The sequence below is a fragment of the Manis pentadactyla genome, chromosome 16 (assembly GCF_030020395.1).
Source record: "Manis pentadactyla isolate mManPen7 chromosome 16, mManPen7.hap1, whole genome shotgun sequence".
Classification (NCBI taxonomy): domain Eukaryota; kingdom Metazoa; phylum Chordata; class Mammalia; order Pholidota; family Manidae; genus Manis; species Manis pentadactyla.
The window spans coordinates 54,857,962-54,884,519 of record NC_080034.1 but is presented as its reverse complement, the minus strand read 5'-3'; the positions used below and the strand labels follow the sequence as shown (position 1 = coordinate 54,884,519).

General features: G+C 38.0%; 1 long non-coding RNA gene across 1 annotated transcript in view; it reads right to left on the bottom strand.

Moving 5' to 3' along the window:
• LOC130681326 (uncharacterized) overlaps positions 1–23,592 on the bottom strand; it is a 92,030-nt gene extending 68,438 nt beyond the window's left edge. The window contains exon 1 of the long non-coding RNA XR_008994381.1: positions 23,544–23,592. This is a non-coding gene — a long non-coding RNA (uncharacterized LOC130681326). The remainder of the gene's footprint in view (positions 1–23,543) is intronic.
• Positions 23,593–26,558: the final 2,966 nt, after the last annotated feature.

The following is a 26,558-nucleotide window of genomic DNA, read 5'->3' as shown; positions in this document are numbered from 1 at the left end:
CTGATGCTTGTGTGGGTTGTGGTGCACCATCAGGTTCTAAGTCACCTTTTCTTTTTAAACTTTAAAAATCTTAAAAATTGTGAATCATAATATATAAGCAGTGCACAAAACATAATGTTCAATTTAATAAATTATTGAAATGTGACTATTATGTAACTACTGAAGTTGAGAGTTGCTACATCCCAGAAACTCCCCCTTACTCTTTTATCATTCACAAACCCTTCCCACTCTCTAGAATTAACCAGTCCCTGACATTTATGGCAAACATTTCTTTGCCTTTAGAACAGTGGGTCTGAAAGTGAGGTCCCTGGATCTGCCATATCAGCATCAACTAGGAGTTTGTTAAAAATGAAAATTCCCAGGTCCTACCCCAACTGTACTTAAGTGGAAACCCTGGAATGGGTCCTAGCCATCTGTGGTTTTAACAAACCTTCCAGATGATTCTGATGCCTGCTCAAATTTGAGAACCATTGCTTCATATAAGACACCATGCAGATGTGCATCCATGAACAATAGTCTAGGTATGTTTGAATTTATATAAATATGCATATACATTATCAGATACTATGTATTCTTTGTCCTCTTCTCTTACTTAATATTAATCTCTTGTTTTTATACTAAAATATATCACTTTCAGAAAAGTACCCCAAAAAATGTGAACATTTGTTCCATGCATCTGCCACCTCCAGCTGCAATATTTTTACTTTGCAGCGAAAGCATAGGTAGCATCTCAAATGTTTCTAAGAAAGGCCTGTTAAGCAGGCGAGTCACCTCTCTGAAGACTGCCTCTTATTCAGCAAAGTGAAATATCCATCTGCAGAAATAGGGCTGGAACAAAGGGCTCTGGCAGTTTTGCCTGGATTCCCTGTGAATGGGTGGCTGCCTAGAGTAGGGCCCAGTGCTAATGAGGCCAGCACCAGGCACTAGCTCTGTAGGCTGGCCAGTTAGCTTCAATCTGTTCATTCAAAATACTTTTACTGAGCACCTAATATAATATTTGTAAGGCCTTGTGCTTGGGGCTGGGGGAACCAAGAAAAACAGAGTCAGACACACAAAAATTTACAGTCTAGGGAAGAGATGGACCTGTAAACAACTATCACCAGCAGAGTGAGGGATGAACTGATGTTACATAAAGGATTGGGAAATCATCTGTGTGTGGAGGCAGGAGATGTTGATCCTACCTGCATATTCCAAAGGAGGCTTCACAAGGGAGATGACATTTGAGCCAGACCGTGGTGGAGAGGCAGGGATAAACAGCAATCGATGACATACATTTGGTACTTTACATTTTGTAATTTCATTTCAGTGAAATTTTGATAGGCAGACCATGACAAAGGTGTTTAATGTAGGCAACTAGGGTTAGGCATAATTAGCATAAATCATTAAAAATTCATGTTATTTCCTGTGAGTAGGTGTTCTCATTGATTACTAGGGTGTTAATGCCTCTCAGTGCATGGGAGATAGATCCTGATGTACACCTCCACTATGTCTGCTGTTATTTCAATATTCATCCATCCATACTGAAATCTTTGAGTTCACACTAATGTCTTCAATTCCAAACAACACGTCAGGGTTTGGTTTAGTTTTTTTCCCCTGTTGATATTTGTACCTCCCTTTTTTAGCAGTGGAATGTAGCCTGTCTTAGTCTATTCAGGCTGCTGTAACAAAAATACCATAGACTGGGTTGCTCATAAACAAAAGAAATTTATTTCTTACAGTTCTGGGGTCTGGGAAGTCCCAGATCAAGGTGTCGGCACATGTAGTGTCTGGTGAGAGCTTGCTTCCTGGTTCACAGGCAGCTGTCTTCTCCCTGTGTCCTCACATGTGGAAAGGACAAAGGAGCTCTCTGGAATCTAATTTATAAGGACACTGATCCCTACATGGGGGCTCCACCTTCATGATCTAATCACCTCTCAAAGGCCCCACCTCCTAACACCATCACATTGGGAATTAGGTTTTAACATATGAATTTGGGGGGGACACAACATTCAATATATGGCATAGCCCCATGTGAACAGCATGGCTGGAGAATATAATGTATATTTAGAGAGATAAGATATATTTAGTGAGAGGTGGTTTGGGGTCTGCTTGGACCTTAAGTGTCATGAAAAGAAAAGACTATCTTTTAGGTATTGGTGAGTTAGTCAAGGTTTCTGAGGAAAGAATAATAAGATTCAATTGAAAGATTAATAGAAAATTAATAGAAATAAATAGAATTAAATAAGTTCTATAGGTAGAAAAGGAAAGACTGCGGAAAATTTTTTGCCGACTTGTAACAATTCTCTTGGACTATGTTCAGCTTAGTTACATGATTCCTCCACTCAGTATTCAGCCCTGTCCTGCCGAGGTGCCCCACAGTGATAAACGAAGCATACATACTCCTTCACCCTCTGGCCTCCCTTTTGCTTGGAATCTGGAAAGTCACAGGGAATGGGCTCTAGAAGACAACCAGTGCATGTATGTCCCCACTCTCCATGTTGGTGAAAAGGATCCATTTTACCTACTGAAGAGCAAAAGTTCTACTAAGAATTTAAGAAATGGACATTAGTTATAATGGGAGTGGGTTTCATTATTATTAAAGGACCCTGGCAGCCTTTTTTTCAATGAATATGAATAAGTCAGGAAGCTTTTGGTGGCAAATAATTGAAAACCCAACACAACCAGCTTAAATGCTAAGGAATTTTAATGATTCCTGTGCCTGGAAGTCCAGAAGAGGGCTGGGTTCTGGGCTGACTTAATCCAGTGGCTCTGGACCCATTCGTCTGGATCTTTTTGGCTCTGCTTTCCTCTCAAGTTTGTAGTGAGATGATTACGCCACTCTGAATCTCCCTGCAATTCCTGACATCACCCAGGAGAGAAAGAAGAGTTTCTTCTAGCATCTCCTCAGGAAGTGGTAGAACTTTTCTAGAAGTTTCCTGCAGTGGTCTCCTTGTATCTTAGAAAAAATTTTTCCTTTTTTTTCGTTTTTTCTGTCTCTGAAACAATCTTAAATTTACAAAAAAGCTTCAAACAGTACAAAATCTTTTTTTTTCTCAAGTATTTGAGTGTGATTTGCCAACCTGATGTTCCATCCACCAGAATAACTCTGTGCATATGTCCCATGAACAAAGACATTCTCTTACAATTCTCTTCGACAGACTCCATTTGAGTTTAGCTACTCATCCCAGTAGTGTCTTTATATAATCCCTGACTTCCATGACTTTGACATTTTATGAGTATAGCCCAGTTATTTTATAGAAAGTCACTCACTTTGGGTTTATCTGATGTTTTCTCATGGTTGTGTTCAGGTTTTGCATCCTTGGCAGGAATAGCCCAAGAGTGATGCTGTGCTTGTGTTCTTGCATCCTGTCACCTGGCACATGACTCCAGTTTGTTTCATCACTGGACATGCTTATTTTGATCACTTGATTAAAGTTGTGTCTGCATATTTCTCCACTGTAGAGTTACTCCATTTTCTTTCATAATAAGTATTTTGTAGACAAAATATTTTGTAGGAAAAATATTTTGTAGAAAAAATAAGTATTTTGAGACAAAGTGAACATATACTTCCTCATCAAACTTTCAGTACATTTACTTATCTATATATTTACATCATGAATTCCTATTTTGTTCAATGGTCTATAATCTGTAACTATATTTTTATGATCGAATTGATTGGTGGGAGCCTCTTTAAGCTGAATTCTGTGTCCTTTTGAAATGTTCCCTACTTTCTTGGTCACTTCTTTGCTTTCTGATGGAACAAGATGTTACAGGCTCATCTTGTCATTTCCCTGCTGGAATCATCAACTCAGCCATTTCTCTAACAAGCCCTGGCTCCGTTCAGTGCAGAATGATATTTAGAAGCCAGAATTTGGATAATGAAGTGTTCTTACTGTTACTGGGTGTCATTGTTTCTAGATCCTCTCAGAAGATAGGGAGAGGGAATGTATTTTAGAAATATACTTGCATTTACCTCTGTCTTTACTTCTACATTGAGATACATCCTCTCTATAAAGATGTGTATTTTTATATATTTCTATACCTATGTCCATAAGTTGATACCAATGTCTCCAATTCCAAAACAACACCACAGAGTTCTAACTGGTTTCTCCCTCTCCACATTTATAACTTCCTACTCCAACAGTGAGAACTCGGCTCCCACAATTCTCATACTTGTTTGTTTGACTAGTTCCCTCACTGCGATCAGTTTCCCATCGCTGCAGTCACCTGCTGGGCTGGCCATTCCCTCTGCTCCAATGCTCTTTCTCACTCTACACCTGGTTTACCTGGTAGAAACCTGTTCTGCTTTCGACTCAAACCAAAGGTCACCACATTTATAACATTTTCTTGTATGTTTTTGTTTTATTTTAGCCCCACTCTACTCTGTACAGACTCTTATCACATACTTTACGCAACATATTTGTTTACATGACTAGTCTCTGAGCTTCCTGGAGGGAAGGGGCTAGATCTTATTCACCTTTGAATCTTTCCATCCCCAGAGCCAAAACAGTACCTGGCATGTGATGGGCTCGTGGTTTAAAACAAAGGAATGATCATGAAAGGCCTCAACTGAGTGTCAGTCCTGCTGGAGGAAGTGCTCAGATCATGGAAATAGAAGCCAGACTCCTTGGGATGGGTGATGAAAGGGGAGGGCAGTGGGTACCAGTAACATAATTCATATAGACTTTAATTCTTCAAGTCATCGAAGCCCTAAGCAAGCAACACATGAAGTCAACACATCATAAAGGAAAAATGTAATGCTACAATATAGAAGCAAAACAATATTGTCTCAAAAAACCTATCACAAAAAGGGGAAAGAAAAGACAAAGTGTGGAAAAATATTTGCAATTCATACCACAAAGAGTTAACTGTCTTAATATACACAGAGCTCTTACAAATCAGTAAGACAAAGATCATTCAATAAGAAAAATTAGACAGGCATTCAGAAAAAAATGAAAATCACTTTCAAGCATATGAAAAGATGCTCAACATTTTTCATAATTAAAGAAATGCAAATAAAAACAATAAAGCACACCAATTTTTCCTATAAGATTGGCAAAAATTTTAAGTCCAATAATAGCCATTGTTGGCCCAAGTGACACAGGTTTGGAGAAGCATGCATCTATCAACACTTCAGTGGAAGCAAAACTTTGTCCAACATTTTGATAGAGAAATTTGTCAACATTTTGAGATTTTAAATTCACATACTCTTTAGTTCAAATAACTATACAGGGAAGAGGAAAGGGAGGAGAACTGAGATAGACTGTTTTTTCAGAATACATTTATTCTGCCCTGACTGGGTTCTACTCCAAAATCCTTGCTCACATAATTTCCATTCCTGGTGGTTGTTTACATTACTGGTCTTTTCTCAGCAGTCAGACAACATTGCCCCTTGGCTCCAGCACCAAGGAGCTGTGCTCCACCTCCTTGGAAAGATGATTCCAGAGAAATGCCTTCAGTTTGACATGGTTGCTGGAATGAGAGCTGTTTGTTTTCAGTAACAGGAATGTGTTTGTCTCACTCCTTAGTGGGGAATTGTTGTTGCTACCTTAGCATGCATTCTTTCTTCTTCCTACCTAACAGACTGGAAGAGGCCTGGGACCAGGCGGTAAGTAGTAGAGGGCATGGAAAGCAGAGGGTGGGTATGAAAGGGGAAAACTTGTCAAATTTCATTCTTATTGGAAGGGGCAGTTTGTGTGTCAGTGGAGCGAGGAGGCTGGGGGGTGTGGGAGTGAAGTGAAGAGTGGGATCTAGGGGTACCCCAAGGTTTCTTTTGGTGTGTATGATGATGCTGATGACCAAGAAGAGAATGTGGGGGAGAGGCAGATACGTAGGGCAAGGTAATTAGTTTCAGAATCTCTGTGTTTTATGCGGCAGTGGGACAACCAAATAAAGACCACCAATAGACAGCTGGAAATAACCAGCTGGGATTATGGAGAAAATTCAGATAGAAGATACAGATTCCTGTCACTCAGTGGTCAAAGTTGACAGTGAATGAGATGATGAAGTAATGAAGGGAAGTCCTGTATCTTATATATGCACTTTAATTTACATATATGTAGCACTTGCTATGGACTAGGCACTTTGCAAATATTTACTCATTTAATGCAAAACTTTGAGGAAGATATTATTATTCTCTACTTTGTGGATGAGAGAATTGAGGCTAGAGAAGTCCCTCAATCTGACAAGGTCATAGTGGCACACACAGGATTTGAAAACAGGCTATCTGGTCCCAAAGTCCATGTTCTAACCCACTCCACTATGCCACACTACCACTTTACACTGGATGGTGATTGTCAATGTATTTCTAGGAAGTTTATAGGAGCAAGAATAACTCCCCCTTGTTCTGTCTGGGACTCCAGGTATGTTTGTGTACTCCCTGCCCTTACAGGTAAAATTGAGACATCTGAGTTGCATAGCATCCTCTGGTTTTTGAGTAGAGGTACCATGTTATGTTATTGGTGCCTCTTACTTCTCCATGATGCAGGACATTGAAATGACAAAAGGTGACTTACAGGGAGGGCCACTGGGCTGACTGGCACAGCTGGTTCACTTTCAGTTGATTTCCAAGCACTTTTTCTACTCTTCCCCTCAGTGACTTTAGTTTTGTACAGATGATATTGTAAATTTACCATTCCCACAATAAATCATCTCCACAGACATCATGTGTCAGTGACAGACAACACACAAAAAGAAGACATTAATAGGTCATGGCACATTTGAAAACAAGACAAAATTTTCACAGTCCAAAAATGTAACAGAAGCATAACTCAGAGGGATGTGCTGAAGTCATTGGCCTTCTGGGCTTAGGTCCTGAAATAACTACAATGGATGGGAGTTTATGTTCTGCAAAGCCATGGGCACTAAAAGCACTTTACATGGGTGGTGGCTTTGAGCCAGGCTCAGAACATGAAACAAGGTGCTAGGATGCCCCCCACCCCCCACCACTGAAGTGATAGAAGCTGGAAGAACTTACTACTGATTTTTTATTCTGTTTGGGGGCCCCGGGTTATACAAATATCAGGGAGGTGGGAGGAAGCAGACCCATCCCTATAACCAGGACCTGGATCATGCCTTCTGCTGTTTCAATGTGATATCCCATTCACTGTGACATGGAGATCTTGAGAAGATCTGTATTATTTGGTTCAAGATTGGGAAAGGGCCTGGACAAGTAGGTGACTACCAAACTGCTGGGCAGGGAGTGATAGGCATAGGAAGAGGAGGGAGGCAAAGGGAAAGAGAGAAAGACAGACAGAGCAGGTAGGGTGGCACAGATGAAGTCTTCTTCAAGATGAGCCTGCAAACTAAAATTCCTAAACATGTTTGAAATGAATGCAAAGAAAGACTATCAACAGAAGAAACTTTTGGGAGATTAATTCACTCTTGACAAAATGATAGTAATAGAAGACCAATTAGCTAGTCAAATTGCACTTCCTTTTCTTTCTTTTTTTAAAAATTCATTTATAATTGACATAAAATATCCTATTAGCTTCAGGTGTACATCATAGGGATTCAGTATTTTTATACATTGTAAAATAATCTCCATGATAAGTCTAGTTACCATCTGTCACCATACAAAGTTATTATAGTGTTGTTGATTATATTCCTTATGCTGTATATTACATCCCCATGACTTATTTTATAAATGGAATTTTGTACTCTTATTCCCTTTCACCTCTTTAACCTGCCCCCCAACACCTCCCCACTTTGGTAACGAACAGTTTATTTTCTGTATCTATGGGTCTGTTTCTGTTTTCTTTTGTTTGTACACTTATTTTGTTTTTAGATTCCATATATAAGTGAAATCATACAGTAGTGGTCTTCCTCTGTCTGACTTATTTCACTTAGCATAATATTGTTACAAATGGCAAGATTCCACTCTTTTTTATGGCTAAGTAATATTCCATTGTATAATATGTACCACGATTTTTTATCCATTCATCTATCAGTGGACACTTAGGCTACTTCCATATCGTGGCTATTATAAATAATGCTGCAATAAACATAGGGGCGCATATACATCTTTGGATTGGTTCTTTTGTTTTTTTTGGATAAATACCTAGAAGTGGAATTGCAAGATTCTATGGTAGTGATATTTTTAATTTTTAGGAACCTTCATGCTGCTTTCCATAGTGGTTGTCCCAATGTACATTCCCACTAACAGTATACTAGGGTTCCCTTTTCTCCACATTCTTCCCAATACTTGTTATTTTTTTATGACAATAGCCAACCAACCTGACAGGTGTGAGGTGATATCTCCTTGTGGTTTTGATTTGTATTTTCTGATAATTAGTGATGTTGATCCTCTATTCATGTGCCTGTTGGCTATGTGTATGTCTTCTTTGGAAAAATGTCTGTTCAAGTCCTCTGCCCATTTTTTAACCAAGTTTTTTTAAAATATTAAGTTGTATAAGTTCTGTATATGTTTTGGATATTAACCCCTTATTTGATATGTGATTTGTAAGTATCTTCTCCCATTCAGTAGGTTGTCTTTTTATTTTGTTGATGGTTTCCTTCACTGTGCAAAACCTTTTTAGTTTGATGTAATCCCATCTGTTTATCTTTTGTTGCCCTTGCCTGAGGACACTCGTTCAAAAAAATATTGCTGGGACCAATGTCAAAGAGCTTATTGCCTATGCTTTTTTTCTAGGAGTTTTATAGTTACATTAAAATCTTTAACCCATTTTGAATTTATTTTTGTATATGGTGTAAGATAGTGGTCCAGTTCTATTCTTTTGTGAAAAGCTATCCAATTTCTCAACATTTATTCAAGAGACTGTCCTTTCCCTATTGTATATTCCTGACCCTTTTGAGATAGATTAATTGACCATACATGTATGAGTTTTTTTCAGGCTCTCTATTCTAGTCCATTGATCTATGTGTTTATTTTCATGCCAGTACCATACTGTTTTAATTGCTATGGCTTTGTAATGTAGTTTAAAATCAGGGTACATTGTACCTCTAGCTTTGTTCTTCTTTCTCAATATTGCTTTGGCTGTTTGGAGTTTTTGTGATTTCATACAATTTTTAGAATTCTTGGTTGTAGTTTTACAAAATGGCATTGGATATTTTATAAAGATTTCATTGAATCTGTAGATTGCTTTAGATAGTATGGACATTTAAACAATATTAATTCTTCTAGTCCATGAGAATGGAAGAACTTCCTATTTAATTGTGTCTTTTTCAATTTGTTTCATCAAAGTCTTACAGAGTACAGCTCTTTCACCTCCTTGGTTAAATTGATTCTTAGGTATTTTATTCTTTTTGATGCAATTGTAAATAGGATTGTTTTCTTAATTTCTCTTTCTGATAGCTGATACCAATTTCTGGAAATATTATATTCTGTAATTCTACTGAACTCATTTATTAGTTTTAATAGTTTTTTGGTGGAGTCTTTAGAGTTTTCTATATATAGCATCAGGTCATCTGCAAACAGGGACAGTTTTATTTCTTCCTTTCCAATTCTGATGGTTTTTTCATTTCTTGCTTAACATCTTGAGTGTGATGTTAGCTGTGGATTTGTCATATATAGCTTTACTCTGTTGAGGTATATTTCTTCTATACCCATTTTCTTGAGAATTTTTATTTGTAAATGATACTGAATTTTGTCAAATGCTTTTTCTGCATTTGTTGAAATGATTATATAATTTTTATTGTTCATTTTTAAAATGTGGTTTATCATGTTGATTGGTTTGTAGATGTTGAACCATCCTTGCACCCTTGGAGTAAATCCCACTTGGTCATGGTTAATGATCCTTCTAATGTATTGTTGAATTCAGTTTGCTAATATTTTGCTGAGACTGCATCTATATTCATCAGGGATGTTGGCCTGTAATTTTATTTTTTTGGTGGTGTCTTTGTCTGGGTTTGGTATCAAGGTAATAATACTGGTCTCATAAAATGAGTTTGGAAAACTTTCTTGCCAATTTTTTGGACTATTTTAAGAAGGATAAGTACTACTAACTCTTTAATACTTTGTAGAATTGATCTGTTAGGCCATGTGGTCCTAGACTTATGTTTTGGGGAAGTTGTTAAGTTACTGCTTCAATTTCATTACTTGTAATCAGTCTATTCAGATTTTACTTTTCTTTTTGATTCAGTCTTGAAAGGCTTTGTGTTTGTAGGAATCTACCCATTTATCCTAGGTTTTCCAATTTGTTGGCATATACTTGTTTATAGTAATCTCTTATGACCCTTTGTATATTTGTGGTATCAGTTGTACCTTTTCTTTCATTTCAAGTTTTATTTTATTTGGAGCTCTCTTTAGATTATTTGGGATTTCTCATATTTCTTGAGGTAGGCCTGTATCACTGTGAACTTCCCTCTTAGAACTGCTTTTGCTGTGTCCTACAGATTTTGGGAAGTTGTATTTCCATACTCACTTATCTCAAGGCATTTTTAAATTTCCTCTTTGATTTCTTCATTGACCTATTGGTTGCTAAGTGACATGTTTAGTTTCCGTGTGTTTGTGTTTTTTCAGCTTTCTTCTTGTAATTGACTTCTAGTTTCATGCTGTTGAGGTCAGAAAAATATGTTTGATATTATTTTAATGTTTTTTAATTTATTGAGCCTCATTTTGTGACCTGAAATGTGGCCAGAGAATGCTCCAAGTGAACTTGAAAATTTATTCTGTAGTTTTTGGATGGAATGTTCTATATATATCTGATAAGTCCATCTGGTCTAATGTGTTATTTAAGGTCAATACTTCCTTATTGATTTTCTGTCTGAATGATCTATCCACTGATATAAGTGGGGTTGGGTAGTCAAGTCCCCTTCTATTATTGTGTTCCTGTCAATTTCTCCTTTTATGTCTGCTAATGTTTACTTTATAATTTAGGTGCTCATATGTTGAATGCATAAATATTTACAAATGTTATATCCTTTTCTTAGATTGACCCTTTTATCATTATGTAATGCACTTTTTCTTTTGTTTCAGTCTTTGTTTTATAGTCTATTTTGTTTGATACTTATATTTACTCATGGAATACTTATTGCTGCTCATGGAATATCTTTTTTCATCCCTTCACTTCTAGTCTGTGTATGTTTTCAGATTTGAAGGGAGCCTCTTGTAGGCAGCATATAGATGGCTTTCTTTAGTGTTGTGTTTGGCTCCCTTTCTCCTTATTTTTTTGTGTTCCTATTGTAAGTTTCTCATTGGTGGTTGTCATGAGGTTCATATATAGCAATCTATTTTAAACTGATAGTTGTTTATGTTTGAACACATTCTAAAATCACTACATTTTTACTCTCCCCACCACATTTTATGTTTTTGACATCTTATTTGACATCTTTTTATTCTGTGCATCCCTTAACTACTTACTGTGTAGCTGAATTTACTATTTTTGTCTTTCAATCTTCAAGTTAACTTTTAAAGTAGCTGATTTACTGCCTATACTACATATTTATCTTTACCAGTGTGATTTTTTTCTTTCATATGTTTTCTTATTTCTAGTTATTGCCTTTTCTTTTCTGGTTAAAGAAGACCCCATAACATTTCTTGTAAGTCCAGTTTAGGGGTGACAAAACTCCTTTGGTTTTTGTTTGTCTGGGAAACTCTTTATCTCTCCTTCAATTCTCAATGATAACCTTGCTGGGTAGAGTATTCCTAGTTGTTAAGTATTTCCCTTTCAGCACTTTAAATAAGTCCTTCCACTACTTTTTGACCTGAAAAGTTTCTGCTGAAAAATGAGTTGATAAACTAATGAGATTTCCCTATGTGACTCTTTTTCTCTTTCTCTCTGTAATATTTTTCTCTTTATCTTTAAAATTTGCCATGTCTTGGTATGGATCTCTTTAGGTTCATCCTGTTTGGAACTCTGTGCTTCCTGGACCTGAATGTCTATTTCTTTTCCTGTTTTCTTTTCTCCAGGTTAGAGAAGTTTTCAGCCATTAATTATTCAAATACATTTTCTGCCCCTTTCTCTCTCCTATCCTCCTGGAACCCCTATATTGTGAATGTTATTATGCTTGATGTTGTCTCAGAAGTTCCTTAAACTATTCTCATTTTTTAATCCACTTTTTCTTTTTGCTCTTCTGATTGGGTGGTTTCCACTATCCCATCTTCTAGATCACTCATCTGTTCTTCTATATCTCTAATCTTTTGTTTATTCCCTCTAGTGTATTTTCAGTTCAGTTATTCTACTCTTCAGCTCTGTGACTTCTGTTTTGTACTTTATTATATTTTCTAGCTCTGTTAAAGTTCTCACTGTGTTCCTCTACTTTTTGCCTAAGTTCAGTGAGCATTTTTATGACTATTATTTAATCTCTTTATCTGGTAAATTACTTATCTCCATTTCACTAGGTTTAAAAAAAACTGGGATTTTATCTTATTCTCTCATTTGGAACAGATTCCTCTGTCTCTTCATTTTGTATGACTTTCTATGTTTGTTTCTATGAGTTAAACAGAAAAACTATCCTACCCAGTTTTGAAGGAGTGGCCTTGTGTAAGAATAATCCCTGTGTAGACTGTGTGTGCCCAGTGGCGGCTAGAGCTGCATGGGCTGGGGGATTCTGGGGGACTCCTTGCTGGGGCTGCCTTGGTGGGCTGGTGGAGCTGGAAAGGTGCAAGCAAAGGGAGTGCTTGGGGGCTCCATGCTAGGAATGCCTTAGTGTGATGGCTGGAGCTGGAGTGGGCATGGGCTAGGGGTTCCTAGGGCACTCCATGTCAGGCCAATCTGGCAGCAGCTGGAACAGGTATGTTGGCCAGGGTGCTTTGTGAAGGGGGTACCATGGTAAGATGGCAGGAGCTGGAATGGATGTGCAGCAAGTGTTCCTGAGGCACTTGGTGCTTGGAATACCTTGTGGGGATGGCTGGAACTCGTGTGGGCTGGCACCAGGGACTTTCTGGGATGGCCCTATCGGGGTGGCTAGAACATGGACACTGTTCCTATCCATGCTGTTAAGGTGGAGGGGATGATGTAAACCATGGTACTTGGTGTCTCTGACACCAGAGAGAAGTTCAGCTGTTTCCCCATCATTTGATGGATGCCCTAGGGTTAGTAAATAGATTTCCTTCATTTACAGTCCACTTACAATTTAAACCAATTTTTTTTGCTCTTCTTCAGGGCTGGTGAGTCTGCACACAGGCCCTTCAGTGATATCCTTCTCTTCTGCGGGTTGCTGTATTCTGGGTGTGGTTCCCATCCTTACTGTAACCACAACTCTCCTTCTCTATGTGTTCTTTCTATCCTTTGTTGTACAGAATCTGTTCATTCAACCCTCAGTTCTTCTTCAGTGGGAGGACTTGCTCCATTTAAGCTGTAGATTCAGTGTATCATGGGAGGAGGTGAGTTCAGAGTCTTCTTTTACTGCCATCTTTACTGACTTCTATTTCCCATTTCCTTTTATTATTGATCATGCAACTAGACTACATTTCTTAGCTTTCCTTGCAATTAGGTATGACTATATGTTTGAATCCTAACCAATAAAATGTGAGTAGGAATTAGGTATGCTATTTGCATAGCTGGCACACAAAAACTTCCTACATTCAGGAGAAAGGGGAACCCTCCTACACTGCTGGTGGGAATGTAAATTAGTTCAGCCATTGTGGAAAGCAATATGGAGGTTCCTCAAAAAGCTCAAAATAGAAATACAATTTGACCCAGGAATTCCACTTCTAGGAATTTACACTAAGAATGCAGCAGCCCAGTTTGAAAAAGACAGATGCACCCCTATGTTTATCACAGCACTATTTACAATAGCCAAGAAATGGAAGCAACCTAAGTGTCCATAAGTAGATGAATGGATAAAGAAGATGTGGTACATATGCACAATGGAATATTATTCAGCCATAAGACAAAAACAAATCCTACCATTTGCAACAACTTGGATGGAGCTAGAGGGTTTTATGCTCAGTGAAATAAGCCAGGCAAAGAAAGACAAGTACCAAATGATTTCACTCATATGTGGAGTATAAGAACAAAGAAAAACTGAAGGAACAAAACAGCAGCAGAATCACAGAACCCAAGAATGGACTAACAGTTACCAAAGGGAAAGGGACTGGAGAGGATGGGTGGGAAGGGAGGGATAAGGGCAGGGAAAAAGAAAGGGGGCATTACAATTAGCATGTGTAGTGTGTGGGGCAGGGAGCACAGGGAGGGCTGTGCAACACAGAAAAGACAAGTAGTAAGTAGTGATTTTTTTTTTCCTGGATAATTATTTTTTATTGAAGGGTAGTTGACACACAGTATTACATTAGTTTCAGGTGTACAACACAGTGATTCAACATTTATATACATGATAATTCTAGGTACCAGCTATCACCATACCAAGTTGTTACAATATTTTGACTATATTCCTTATACTATACATTACATCCCGGTTACTTATTTATTTTACAATTGGAAGTGTTATATATATATATATATATATATATATATATATATATAGTGTGTGTGTGTGTGTGTGTGAGGGCATCTCTCATCTTTATTGATCAAATGGTTAACAATAAAATTCTGTATAGGGGGGTCAATGCTCAATGCACAATCATTAATCCACCCCAAGCCTAATTTTCATCAGTCTCCAATCTTCTGATGCATAACGAACAAGTTCTTACATGGAGTACAAATTCTTACATAGTGAATAAGTTACATGGTGAACATTACAAGGGCAGTCATCACAGAAGCTTTCGGTTTTGTTCATGCATTATGAACTATAAACAGACATTTCAAATATGAATATTCATTTGATTTTTATACTTGATTTATATGTGGATACCACATTTCACTCTTTATTATTATTATTTTTAATAAAATACTGAAGTGGTAGGTAGATATGAGATAAAGGTAGAAAACATAGTTTAGTGTTGTAAGAGAGCAAATGTAGATGATCAGGTGTGTGCCTGTAAACTATGGGTTAATCCGAGCTAGACAAGGGCAATAAAACATCCACGTATGCAGAAGATTTCTCTCAGAACAGGGGGGTGAGGTTCTAAGCCTCACCTCTGCTGATCCCCATTTTCTCACCTGATGGCCCCCGTGCGACTGTGCCTGTCTTAGGTTGTTTCTCCCTTGAGGAATCTTACCGTCTCTGGCTAACCAGTCATCTTCCGGGGCCATACAAGGAAATGTTAAGTTGGTAGGTGAGAGAGAAGCCTTATTGTTTGAAAAGGTTAGCTTTTTACTTCTTTGCATATTAATGCACTGTGGCTTCTATGCCCAGCATTTTTCTTGAGGTGTCTTTACCACTTGGAAGAATTATGATACTCAGTAAATTCGACATGTGGCATGAATTCTATTTAAGGGTTGTAATTAGGTAGGAAGAAGAAAAGCTATAGAAGTAGCAAGCGGAAGAAAACGTGGGAAGATTGATTATTTCTTTGACATATCTTCTTGTAGAGTAACTTCAGCATGGATAGGTTTTAAACTACTAATTAAATTGTGTGCACACATTAACATAATAGGAGTACAGTTATGTAACCAAAGCATACCTGTAATTACCAGCCATCTCCAGTGAAAACAAGAAAACCAGTTAGGCACCTTAGGCATTTGTGAAAACTTATCTATGATATGGTGGACATTGTCCAACTGAACTTGAACACTCTGAGAGAATTCAGATAAATTAAAACAACCCATTCTTGGCGACTGTTCACATCTCATATGTTCTTTTAACAGTAAATAGTCTGTGGTTGTAAGATTTTGGAGTGCTACAATTTGTACTTCTCCTAATTCTTGGTTGAGTTCCAACAGTGTAAATACAGTCAAATTTGTTGTTTTACTGTATGCACAGGCCAGCTTAGATATCTCCTTCATCATTCCCATGGCAAGTCCAGGAACTGGTGGGATGAGTGCATCTACAGCTGTAGCAGTGCGTGGATCTTTGTTGGGGATTTTTGATGATCATCTTCTGGCATGAGTCTTCCAGAGAGTGCTGATGTTGGAAGTTCTTTTTCATATCGTATCTTATTTCATTTTCGGGGTAGCCAAATTAGGCTTTGATCCTCTGTATAAACACAAACAGACCCTTTGCCTACACTTTTATATGCCCTTTATATCATTGTGTAGAACTCATTGGAGGTCACCACACAGGAACTGCTTTCTTTTTTATCATTAATCTACACTTACATGACGAATACTTTCTTTACTAGGCTCTCCCCTATACCAGGTCCCCCCTATATACTCCTTTACAGTCACTGTCCATCAGCGTAGCAAAATGTTGTAGAATCACTACTTGTCTTCTCTGTGTTGTACAGCCCTCTCCTTTCTCCCAACCCCCTATGGATGCTAATCTTAATACCCCCCTTTTTCTCCCCCCCTTATCCCTCCCTACCCACCCATCCTCCCCAGTCCCTTTCCCTTTAGTACCTGTTAGTCCATTCTTGAGTTCTGTGATTCTGCTGCTGTTTTGTTCCTTCAGTTTTTCCTTTGTTCTTATACTCCACAGATGAGTGAGATCATTTGGTATTTCTCTTTCTCTGCTTGGCTTGTTTCACTGAGCATAATACTCTCCAGCTCCATCCATGTTCTGCAAATGGTAGGATTTGCCCTTTTCTTATGGCTGAGTAGTATTCCATTGTGTATATGTACCACATCTTCTTTATCCATTCATCTATCGATGGACATTTAGGTTGCTTCCAATTCTTGGCTATTGTAAATAGTGCTGCGATAAACATAGGGGTGCACTGATCTTTCTCATACTTGATTGCTGCATTCTTAGGGTAAATTCCTAGGAGTGCAACTCCTGGGTCAAATGGTATGTCTGTTTTGAGCATTTTGATGTACCTCCATACTGCTTTCCACAATGGTTGAACTAACTTACATTCCCACCAGCAGTGTAGGAGGGTTCCCCTTTCTCCACAGCCTCGCCAACATTTGTTGTTGTTTGTCTTTTGGATGGCAGCCATCCTTACTGGTGTGAGGTGATACCTCATTGTAGTTTTAATTTGCATTTCTCTGATAATTAGCGATGTGGAGCATCTTTTCATGTGTCTGTTGGCCATCTGTATTTCTTTTTTGGAGAACCGTCTGTTCAGTTGCTCTGCCCATTTATTAATTGGGTTATTTGTTTTTTGTTTGTTCAGGTGTGTGAGCTCTTTATATATTCTGGACGTTAAGCCTTTATCGGATGTGTCATTTTCAAATATATTCTCCCATACTGTAGGGTTCCTTTTTGTTCTATTGATGGTGTCTTTTGCTGTACAGAAGCTTTTCAGCTTAATATAGTCCCACTTGTTCATTTTTGCTGTTTTTTTCCTTGCCCGGGGAGATATGTTCAAGAAGAAGTCACTCATGTTTATGTCTAAGAGGTTTTTGCCTATGATTTTTTTCAAGAGTTTAATGGTTTCGTGACTTACATTCAGGTCTTTGATCCATTTTGAGTTTACTTTTATATATGGGGTTAGACAATGGTCCAGTTTCATTCTCCTACATGTAGCTGTCCAGTTTTGCCAACACCATCTGTTGAAGAGACTGTCATTTCGCCATTGTATGTCCATGGCTCCTTTATCAAATATTAATTGACCATATATGTCTGGGTTAATGTCTGGATTGTCTAGTCTGTTCCATTGGTCTGTGGCTCTGTTCTTGTGCCAGTACCAAATGGTCTTGATTACTATGGCTTTATAATAGAGCTTGAAGTTGGGGAGTGAGATCCCCCCTACTTTATTCTTCTTTCCCAGGATTGCTTTGGCTATTCGGGGTCTTTGGTGTTTCCATATGAATTTTTGAATTATTTGTTCCAGTTCATTGAAGAATGTTGCTGGTAGTTTCATAGGGATTGCATCAAATCTGTATATTGCTTTGGGCAGGATGGCCATTTTGACTATATTAATTCTTCCTAGCCATGAGCATAGGATGCGTTTTCATCTGTTAGTGTCCCCTTTAATTTCTTTTAACAGTGACTTGTAGTTTTCAGAGTATAAGTCTTTCACTTGTTTGGTTAGGTTTATTCCTAAGTATTTTATTTTTTTTGATGCAATTGTAAATGGAGTTGTTTTCCTGATTTCTCTTTCTGTTGGTTCATTGTTAGTGTATAGGAAAGCTATAGATTTCTGTGTGTTGATTTTGTATCCTGCAACTTTGCTCTATTCTGATATCAGTTCTAGTAGTTTTGGGGTGGAGTCTTTAGGGTTTTTTATGTACAGTATCATGTCATCTGCAAATAGTGACAGTTTAACTTCTTCTTTACCAATCTGGATTCCTTGTATTTTTTGTTTTTTCTGATTGCTGTGGCTAGGACCTCCAGTACTATGTTAAATAACAGTGGGGAGAGTGGGCATCCCTGTCTAGTTCCCGACCTCAGAGGAAATGCTTTCAGCTTCTCGCTGTTCAATATAATGTCGGCTGTTGTTTTTTCATAGATGGCCTTTATTGTGTTGAGGTACTTGACCTCTATTCCCATTTTGCTGAGAGTTTTTATCATGAATGGATGTTGAACTTTTTCAAATGCTTTTCATCATCTATGGAGATGATCATGTGAGTTTTGTCTTTCTTTTTGTTGATGTGGTGGATGATGTTGATGGACTTTCGAATGTTGTGCCATCCTTACATCCCTGGGATGAATCCCACTTGGTCATGGTGTACGATCCTTTTGATCTATTTTTGAATTCGGTTTGCTAATATTTTGTTGAGTATTTTTGCATCTACGTTCATCAGGGATATTGTTCTGTAGTTTTCTTTTTTGGTGGTGTATTTGCCTGGTTTTGGTATTAGGGTGATGTTAGCTTCATAGAATGAGTTTGGGAGTATCCCCTCCTCCTCTATTTTTTGGAAAACTTTAAGGAGAATGGGTATTATATCCTCCCTGTATGTCTGATAAAATTCTCAGGAAAATCCATCTCTCCCGGGGGTTTTGTTCTTTGGTAGTTTTTTGATTACTGCTTCAATTTCGTTGCTGGTTATTGGTCTGTTTAGATTTTCTGTTTCTTTTTGGGTCAGTCTTGGAAGGTTGTATTTTTCTAGGAAGTTGTCCATTCCTCCTAGGTTTCCCAGCTTGTTAGCATATAGGTTTTCATAGTATTCTCTAATAATTCTTTGTATTTCTGCGGGGTCTGTTGTGATTTTTACTTTCTCGTTTCTGATACTTTTGATTTGTGTTGACTCTCTTTTCCTCTTAATAAGTCTGGCTAGAGGCTGATCTATTTTGTTTATTTTCTCGAAGAACCAGCTCTTGGTTTCATTGATTTTTGCTATTGTTTTATTCTTCTCAATTTTATTTATTTCTTCTCTTCTCTTTATTATGTCCCTCCTTCTGCTGACCTTAGGCCTCATTTCTTCTTCTTTTTCCAATTTTGATAATTGTGACATTAGACCGTTCATTTGGGCTTGTTCTTCCTTTTTTAAATATGCTTGGGTTGCTATATACTTTCCTCTTAAGACTGCTTTTGCTGAGTCCCACGGAAGTTGGGGCTTTGTGTTGATGTTGTCGTTTGTTTCCATATATTGCTGGATCTCCATTTTGATTTGGTCATTGATCCATTGATAATTTAGAAGCGTGTTGTTTAGCCTCCATGTGTTTGTGAGCCTTTTTGCTTTCTTTGAACAGTTTATTTCTAGTTTTATGCCTTTGTGGTCTGAAAAGTTGGTTGGTAGGATTTCAATCTTTTGGAATTTACTGAGGTTCTTTTTGTGGGCTAGTATGTGGTCTATTCTGGAGATTGTTCCATGTGCACTTGAGAAGAATGTGTATCCTGTTGCTTTTGGATGTAGAGTTCTGTATATGTCTATTAGGTCCATCTGTTCTAGTGTGTTGTTCAGTGCCTCTGTGTCCTTACTTATTTTCTGTCTCGTGGATCTGTCCTTTGGAGTGAGTGGTGTGTTGTATTCTCCTAGAATGAATGCATTGCATTCTATTTTCTCCTTTAGTTCTGTTAATATTTGTTTCAGGTATGTTGGTGCTCTTGTATTGGGTGCATATATATTTATAATGGTTATATCCTCTTGATGGACTGAGCCCTTTATCATTATGTAATGTCCTTCTTTGTCTTTTGTTGCTTTCTTTATTTTAAAGTCTATTTTGTCTGATACCAGAATTGCAACACATGCTTTCTTCTCTCTGTTGTTTGCTTGAAATATCTTTTTCCATCTCTTGACTTTAAGTCTGTGCGTGTCTTTCGGTTTGAGGTGAGTCTCTTGTAAGCAGCATATGGATGGATCTTGCTTTTTTTATCCATTCTATTACTCTGTGTCTTTTGATTGGTGCATTCAGTCCATTTACATTTAGGGTGATTATTGAAAGGTATGAATTTATTGCCATTGCAGGCTTTAAGTTTGTGGTTACCAAAGGTTTAGGGTTAGCTTCTTTACTATCTTAGTGTCTAACTTAACTCGCTTGTTGAGCTATTATAAACCCAGTCTGATGATTCTTTATTTCTCTCCCTTCTTATTCCTCTTCCTCCCTTCTTCATATGTTGGGTGCTTTGTTCTGTGCTCTTTTTAGGAGTGCTCCCATCTAGAGCAGTCCCTGTAGGATGCCCTGTAGAGGTGGTTTATGGGAGGCAAATTCCCTCAACTTTTGCTTGTCTGGGAATTGTTTAATCCCTCCTTCATATTTAAAGGATATTCGTGCTGGATACAGTAGTCTTGGTTCGAGGCTCTTCTGTTTCATTGCATTACGTATATCATTCCATTCTCTTCTGGCCTGTAGGGTTTCTGTTGACAAGTCTGATGATAGCCTGATGGGTTTTCCTTCGTAGGTAACCTTTTTTTTCTCTCTGGCTGCCTTCAATACTTTGTCCTTGTCTTTGATCTTTGCCATTCTAATTATTATGTGTCTTGGTGTTGTCCCCCTTGGATCCCTTGTCATGGGAGTTCTGTGTACCTCTGTGGTCTGAGAGGCCATTTCTTCCCCTACTTTGGGGAAGTTTTCGGCAATTATTTCTTCAAAGACATTTTCTATCCCTTTTTCTCTCTCTGCTTCTTCTGGTATACCTATAATTCGTATATTGTTCCTTTTCGATTGGTCACTTAGCTCTCTTAAAATTCTTTCATTCCTGGAGATCCTTTTATCTCTCTCTGCATCAGCTTCTCTGCATTCCTGTTCTCTGTTTTCTAGTCCATTAATGGTCTCTTGAATCTTGTCCATTCTGTTTTGAAGTCCTTCCAGAGCTTGTTTTATTTCTGTATTCTCCTTCCTTAGTTCTTGCATATTTCTCTGCAAGTCCATCAGCATGGTTATGACTTTTGTTTGGAATTCTTTTTCAGGAAGACTGGTTAAATCTATCTCCCCAGGTTCCTTCTCAGGGGAAGATGTAGCAGCTGCCGAAGCTGTCTGGGTTAGTCTTGTCTGGATCATATTTTTTTGCCTTTTCATGTTGACAGGTGCTATTGACTGTCAGCTGGGAGGGCCAAAATTTTCACTTGCTACTGGCCTTTCTTTACTGGGACAATTGCGACCCCTAGTGGCTTGTGTTGTGTAACTGCGTGTAGACTGGGTTTTTGTGTCTTGCCTGGTCGGGAGGGAGGAATTTCCCTTTCTGTGGGTGGAGTTTGTCTCAGACTGCTTCTCTGCTTTCGCAGCGCCTGGAGGGGTAAATGACGGGGGGGGTGCTTGACTGTTTGCCTCCGTGAGGGGTCTCAGAGCTGTTGCCCAGGGGGTTAGTGCACCCGGTTTTCCCTGTAATTTCCAGCTGCTGTACTGTGACCTGGGTTGTTTCCGTCAAGCTGTTAAGTCCCTGTCCCTTTAAGACTTTCAAAAAGCCCCCGCTTTTCTTTGTCACAGGGGCATCAGCTTCAGCACCCGCTCAGAGGTCTTGCTGCCCTGTTTCCCCAGTATCCAGGGCCTCCCGCCCACGCACTGTGTCTGTGCTCTGGTGCAGGTGGCTGGGGCTGGGTGTTCGGCAGTCCTGGGCTGCGTCTCCCTCCCGCTCTGCCTATTTTTCTCCCACCGGGAGCTGGTGGGAGGTGTGCTCAGGTCCCGCCAGGCCGGGGCTTGTATCTTACCCCTTTCACCAGTTGCTGGGTTCCCGCTGGTGTAGCTGCAGTCTGGCCACTGTCCTGCGTCTTCTGGTCTCTCTTTTAGGGCTAGTTGTGTTTGTTGTATTTTCAAAAGTATATATGTTTTTGGGAGGAGATTCCCACTATCCTACTCACGCCGCCATGTTGGCTCTGCCTCCTCGTAAGTAGTGATTTTACAGCATCTTTCTATGCTGATGGACAGTGACTGTAATGGGGTTTGTGGGGGGGACTTGGTGAAGGGGGGAGTCTAGTAAACATAATGTTCTTCATGTAATTGTAGATTAATGATACCAAAAAAAAAGACTTCCTACATTCACTCTCCTAATTTTTTCTCCATTTACAAGCTGACTGAGGTAGAGACATTCATTGTAACTTTGAAAGCACATGTGGAAAAGGTCAGAGCCTCCATGAACCTGGGTCCTTCAATGACCTTTTGGAGGGGAGATGGCTTGCCAGCCTGTTCACCCACAGAAGACTGTTATAGGTATTGAGCCATTACATCTTTGGATCCTCAAAGAGATCAAAGAAAGAAAACTTATTTAAAAGATGAATAAGACATAATGAAAATCAGGTAGAAACAAAGCATCAGTAGGTAATTTGAAAAAATAAACCAATAAAAAAACCTAGAAATGAAAACAATAATAAATGAAAATTAAAAACTCAATAGCTGGAGTACCCACACATATAAGGCCAATTAATATATGATAAGGAGCCATGGATGTACAATGGGGAAACAACAGCCTCTTCAACAACTGGTGTTAGCAAAATTGAATGGCTACATGTGAGAGAATGAAACTGGATTATTGTCTAACTCCATACACAAAAGTAAACTTGAAATGAATCAAAGACCTGAATGTAAGTCATGAAACCATAAAACTCTTAGGAGTAAACATAGGCCAAACTCTCTTGCATATACACATGAGCAACTTTTTCCTGAACACATCTCCTTGGGCAAGGGAAACAAGAGCAAAAATGAACAAATGGGACTACATCAAACTAAAAAGCTTCTGTACAGCAAAGGATACCATCAGTAGAACAAAAAGGCATCATAGAGTATGGGAGAATATATTCATAAATGACATAACTGATAAGGGGTTAACATCCAAAATATATAAAGAACTCACATTCCTTAACACCCAAAAAGCAAATACCCGATTAAAAAGTGGGTGGAGGATATGAAGAGATAATTCTCCAAAGAAGAAATTTCAGGTGGGCAACAGACACATGAAAAGATGCTCCACATTGCTAATCATCAGGGAAATGCAAATTAAAACCACAATGAGATATCACCTCACAGCAGTTAGGATGGCCAACATCAAAAAGACAAGGAACAACAAATGCTGGAGAGGATACAGAGAAAGGGGAACCCTCCTACACTGTTGGTGGGAATGTAAATTAGTTCAACCATTGTGGAAAGCTATATGGGGGTTCCTCAAAAAACTAAAAATAGAAATACCATTTGACCCAGGAATTCCACTCTGAGGAATTTACCCAAAGAAAACAAGATTCCAGATTCAAAAAGACATATGCACCCCTATGTTTATCACAACACTGTTTACAAAAGTCAAGATATGGAAGCAACTTAAGTGTTCATCAGTAGGTGATGGATAAAGAAAATGTAGTACATATACACAATGGAATATTATTCAGCCATAAGAAGAAAACAAATCCTACCATTTGCAGCAACATGGATGGAGCTAGAGGGTATTATGCTCAGTGAAATAAGCCAGGTGGAGAAATACAAGTACCAAATAATTTCACTCATTTGTGGAGTATAACAGCAAAGCAAAACTGAATGAACAAAACAGCAGCAGACTCACAGAGTCCAAGAAGTGACCAGTGGTTACCAAAGGGAAGGGAGTGGGGAGATTGGGTGGGGAGGGAGGGAGAAGGGGATTAAGGGACATTATGATTAACATAGATAATGTAGGGGGGTCATGAGGGAGGCAGTATAGCACAGGAGATAAGTAGTGACTCTAGCATCATAGTACGCTGATGGACAATGACTGCAATGGTGTGTGTGAGGGACTTGATAATATCAGTGAATGCAGCAACCACAATGTTGCTCATGTGAAACTTTCATAAGATTGTATATCAATGGTAACTTAATAAAAAATTCAATAGCTGGAGTAAATTCTACACCATACACAGGTGAGAAAAGAAAACTGATGAATTGGAAATATCACCAAATGTAGTCTATAGGGAAAAAGAAACAAAATATTAAAAAGAAATTAAGAGTCACAGAAGGGTGCTCAATGGGGTTCTAATAATTATATAAATGGAGTTAGAGAAGAAAAGAATTGGCTAATGGTGGAAAGTAAAACTTGAAAGCATATTGATAACTTTTTCAGAATTGGGAAAGCCATTTCTTCTCAGATTAAAAGTATGTACTGAATCAATAACAGTAATTCCACACCTAGATGCATTGTAGTGAAACACTGAATATCAAGAATAAGGTTAAGATAGTAAAGGCTATCTGGAAAAATAAACAGTAAACCTATAAAAATAAAACCTATAAAAAATAATTACATCAGACACCTACTTAACAATAATAGATGTCAGGAGACACTGGAGTAATATCTTCAGAGCACTGATGGAAAGTAGTTGATAACCTAGAATTCTCTACCTGTCTAAACTATTACTTATGAAAGAGGGCAAAGCAAATAAATAAAGTGAGTTCACCACCTACAGATTATTACTTGAAAGAACTAACAAAGATGTATTTCAAACAGAGGAAAAGTGAACCAAGAGGGAAGAAGGAGGACCTGAGAAACAGAAAAAAATCAATAAAAAATCTAATTTTTGTGTGTATGTTTAAAAAGAAGCACAACTCAAGTTCTTAACAATATTCTCAATCAGGGGATGTTCAGAGGGTAATTGAAGAATGCTGAGTTTCTTGTCAGGAGAAGAAAGGAGAATAAACAGACTGAATAAATTTAACTTTCTTTTTATGGTTAATTGTAATTGTTAAAAATTGAAGAGTAAAATTAAAAGAATAGAACACAAAATATCCTTCCAAATCAGCAAAGGCAATAAGAAGAAATAAAGAAAACTTAGATATTTAACAGAAGTTAGGAAAGGAGAAAAGAAGAAATAAAGGAAAAAACATAGTAAACCAAAACCTCAAGAATAAGATGATAGAAATATGTCCAAATGAATCAGAAGCACATTAAATATAAGAAGCTGAAGGCCTTTAAAAAGACAGCTTTGTGCTATTCACAAGGAACATATTTAAGAAATGACACAGAAGAGTAAAAAGCTAAATTGGAAAAGTTAATTGGAAAAATCAAATTGGCATACAAATTTTAGGGCAAAGATGCATTAATAGGGATAAAAAGGAGCATTCATAATAAGAAATGAACAATTCTGCAATAAGAAGTAACAATCATAACTTTATATGTCATTACCAATACACCCTCAATATAAAACAAAACCAACAGAATTACAAGGAAAACTCATAAGGAAATTTAAAGATTAAACTGATAGAAATAAAGATGGAAAAGATTTCAACAGCACAATAAAAAAATGGTTTAATTAAATAATAGGTCCAGGGTTCCTATAACTAACAGAGAAATTATACATATCTTCAAGCACAACTGTGAACACTTATAAAAATTGACTCTATTAATAACACAATCATATTCTCTATCAAACAATTAAATTAGAAATCTATAGTAAAAAAGTGGATATGACAAAAGATAAACTCATGTATTTGTAAACCATAAAAATAGCTGTTAGATTAAAGGGAAATCAAGGTAGAAATAATCAAGGGAACAATTGTGGCTCGCTACTTATTCCAATTAGCTTGTTAACTTGCTAATGTACCAGCTTGTTTTATTACCTTGATTTATGTCTAAATAGTTCCTCTTGTATATTTTCCTTTCCCCCTTCTGCCATTTTTCTATTTTGCAATCCTTTTGCTTTTATTGCGCTTAAGAACATTTTCCAGAAATCTTTACTTTTGTAGCTTTTTTATTTTTATTCTTTTTTTATTCTCAATACTGTCTGCCTTTACATTGTAAACTTACGGTCTCAATGATTTTTTACTTTGAGTGCTTACTTTTTTTGAACATCTAAATCTCACTGACTTCTAATCTTCCCTCTTAAACATCCATTTTACCTCATTATTTCACACTCAATCTTTTAAAATAATTACCCCACTTAAAAGTTTTAGTCCTTTCAAACTTTTTTTCTCTACCCTTTGAAAAATCTTCTCTAAACTTCTACCTTGTATTATTTCTTAATCATGTATAATTTTACCTAAGTATTTTTCTTCTTCACCCTAATTTTTAGAATAAGAGCCAGCCTTGGTTGCCTGGTGTCAAAGTGCTGGCATGGAGGACACTCAGGGTTGTGGGTACCCTTCCCTCCTTCCAAACACCAGGCTCCACTTTGGCTCCTGCTGATGGATCTCAGAGCGCACTAAGGCTCGGTGTCCACTCCAGGGACTCTGCTCTACAGTTTTCTCTGTGGAGATGAAGTACTTGATTTACTGGAACAATTTTTCTTCCTCAGTATAACCTTTGTACTGTGGCGCTTCTTTACCACCAATGTGCCACGAGGCTGCAGGGACCGGATGAAAAGCAGGCGGTCATGCCTGGAGGCCTTGGCCTGAGCCAGGAGGGAGGTGAGTGGTTTTGCATTCTGTGAGTCACAGTAGTCTCTCTTAGGCTGCATCACTCACTCTTA